We start from the raw sequence: 3,254 nt of genomic DNA, 5'->3' as shown, positions 1-3,254 counted from the left end.
AGAGACCACAAAACCCCCGTGTGTGGGAGGGGGCAGCAGGGAGAATCAAGCCCCAGGCGCTGGGAGAGGCCGCTGCAGAAAGGTTTGAAGGAGCAGCACTTCTGGATGTGGATCCATGGCCAGGGAGAGAAGGAAGGCAGTGGTGGAGAGTGAGGAGAGTGGCAAGAACACTCATGGGGCCCCTGGAGTGATGGCACCATGCTGCCTCTGAGAGAAAGGATGTGGAAATGTCTCCTGCTTTCTTCCCCTTGATTTGTGTTTCCAATATTCCCCCATTTCTGAACCTCAGGCTGGCTTTTCATGTTTGCAGTCCTTTGGACATGGATTTAAATTTAAAAAATACCCCAGATCAGGTAAAATTCTCAAAATCCGGCAACAAACCATCCCACAAAACCTTAAAATCCAGATAACATGAAAAATATAGAACATAGAAACTTCTCAGTAGCCTGTGACCCTCCCTCTCTCCCTGGAGCACTTTTGGGGGCATCCGTTGACATGCATGGAGATTCTGTCAGCAGGATTGGAACAGGCTGCCCAAGGAAGCAGTGGAATTATTCCCCTTGGAAGTATTCCAAAGGTGTGTGGATGTGACACTTGGGGACGTGGTTTAGTGCTGGATTTGTCAGTGCTGGGGAATGGTTGGATTTGATGATCTGAAAGGGCTTTTCCAATTTAAATAATCTGAGGACACACACAGGTGAGGACTGTCACAGAATCACAGAATGGCTTAGGCAGGAAGGGACAATAAAGCTCATCTGATTCCACCCCCTGCCATGGACAGGAGCACCTCCCACTATCCCAGGTTGCCCCAAGCCCTGTCCAACCTGGCCTAGTGAGCTGCAAGTCCGTGCTGCCCATAGAGAAGGACACCCAAGGTGTTGTCACAGACATTTCTTTCATGAAAAATCCTCTTCGGATTTTTCCGTGCTGAAGCTGAGAGTTTCAGCAACAAGACATAAACAATAGATTATCTGCTGCTGTGGAATGCAACAGGTCTGCCTGGATTGGCCCAACTTGCATGTTTATAATTAATGGCCAATCCAGAACTGAGATCTCTCAGACACAGTCCGAGAGAGCTGGTTTGTTATCATTCTTTACTTTTCTTACTTAGCTTAGCAGCTTCTGGAAACTCTCCTTTCTTTTTCTTTTTTAGTATAGTATAGTATATGTATATATCATAACATAATAAATCAAGCCTTCTTGATCATGGAGTCAAATCTACGTCTCTTCCATCACCCCAAAAACCCTTGTGACCACCGTCACAAGGTGTCTTTGCTGCCCACAGGAGGGTTCATCAGGTGGGAGTGTTGGCCTCAGCTGTTGTTGGAATGGACCCTCCACACTGCTCGGATGCCATCATCCCACTGGAGTGGAGTTTTCTCCCCTTTTGGATTTTCTGCTTTCCCACGCTGATATTTTTCCTCTCGTCCCCTTGAGCTGCTGCCTATCACATCCTGACAATCCAGCCTCTGACCTTGGTTTTACCTTCCTTATCTCAAGGGCTCTGTGCTCTGTCTCACAAGCTGGCAGCCTCCTGGGCTCAGGTAGGAGGGTTTTCCAGCTGGGCTCTATCTGGGAGGCCTTGGGCTGCAGCTGAACCTAGAGGATCAGGCAGTTCAGGGCCAGCTTTGCTGGATGCTCCATTTTCTTGCTGATTTTTTAAAATAATCCATAACTGTACTGATTTTGTGCCAGTTTAGTGCTGCAGGTGCTTGTCTCAGTGCTGGAGGAGGGAATTGGTTTATGGAATCCCTCCTGCTTCCCTGTCAGTCTGGGGGCTCTGCCATCCTGGAGTGATCTGAGAGAAGCTTTACTTTGTGTCCAGGGATGGGAATGGAGCTGGGGAGGGGCTGGAGCACCAGGAGGGGCTGAGGGAGCTGGGAAAGGGGCTCAGCCTGGAGAAAAGGAGGCTCAGGGGGGACCTTGTGGCTCTGCACAACTCCCTGACAGGAGGGGACAGCCAGGGGGGTCAGGCTCTGCTCCCAGGGAGCAGGGACAGGATGAAAGGGAACAGCCTCAAGCTGTGCCAGGGGACAGTCAGGTTGGACATCAGGAGGGATTTCTTCATGGAAAGGATGGTCAGGCATTGGAGGGGCTGCTCAGAGAGGTTTGGAATCCCCATCCCTGGAGATGTCCAAGGAATAACTGGATGTGGCACTCAGTGCTCTGAGCTGGTGAAAGGTGGGAATGAGCCACAGGTTGGAGTTGATGATCCTGGATGTATTTTCCAGCCTAAATATTTCTGTGATTTACATTGAGCCAAGTGATCAGATCCAGTGAAGCAACCAGTGCTCTATGCACTCCCCTTCCTGAGCAGAAAAATCCCTTTTGCTCAACGGCTCATCTATGTCAGGGCTCTGGGAAAAACAGAGCTCTCTCATTCCCTCTGCAGAATTCCAGGCGAGCTCTGTTTGCCCTCCCTGCAAGGCTGGATCCACAGTGCCCCTGTGAGAGCAGCCATGGAGCCCTGCTGGAGGCTCTGAATTTCCTTCCATGGATTTCCTTCCTTCAGACTGGAGCAGGGATTGCTGAGGTCACGCTGTGATTCAGGTCTAAGGTACCCTGGCCTGGAATCACAGGATGGGTAAGGTGTGAAAGGACCACAGAAACCATTTCACTGTGAGAAATTCTTCCCTCTGAGGGTGGGGAGGCCCTGGCACAGGTTGCCCAGAGAAGCTGTGGTTGCCCCTGGATCCCTGCAAGTGTCCAAAGCCAGGATGGAGCTTGGAGCAACCTGGGCTAGTGGGAGATGTCCCTGCCCATGGCAGGAGGTGGAATGAGAGGATCTTCAAGCTCCCTTCCCGCCCAAACCCTTCCATGATTCTATGTAGTCCAACCTGGCTGCTGGTGGCTTTGAGGTACCCCACAGGATTCAATGACCCTTTAATTTAACCCTTTAATTTGGAAGCTCCTGCCCAGTCTGTAGCAGGTGGATCAATTCTGCTGACGCTCCCACATCTTGGCCTCCCTTTAAATGCATTTTTTTTTCCAGGCTCTGCAGTGGAACAAGAGGGTTCTTTGTGTTTCTTTTCCTCCTGAAGCTTTCCCTCCTTTCAAGAGAGACATCTGCTCTGGTCAATGGTACTTACAGGCCTTTCAAGCTCAATTAGGCACTCGAGAGCTGGGAGCTGTGAGTGCTCAGCTTCCCCAGCCAGCAAAGGATTTTCCCCTCTGCAGCTCCTGTAAGACCAAGCTTTTCCAAGATTTTTTTAATAACTGACCATTTGTTTGTGTCTGGAATGTTTGGAAATAAC

Source organism: Geospiza fortis, unplaced genomic scaffold (genome assembly GCF_000277835.1).
Source record: "Geospiza fortis unplaced genomic scaffold, GeoFor_1.0 scaffold106, whole genome shotgun sequence".
NCBI lineage: Eukaryota > Metazoa > Chordata > Aves > Passeriformes > Thraupidae > Geospiza > Geospiza fortis.
The sequence above is the reverse complement of the archived record's forward strand: the minus strand, read 5'-3'. Positions refer to the sequence as shown.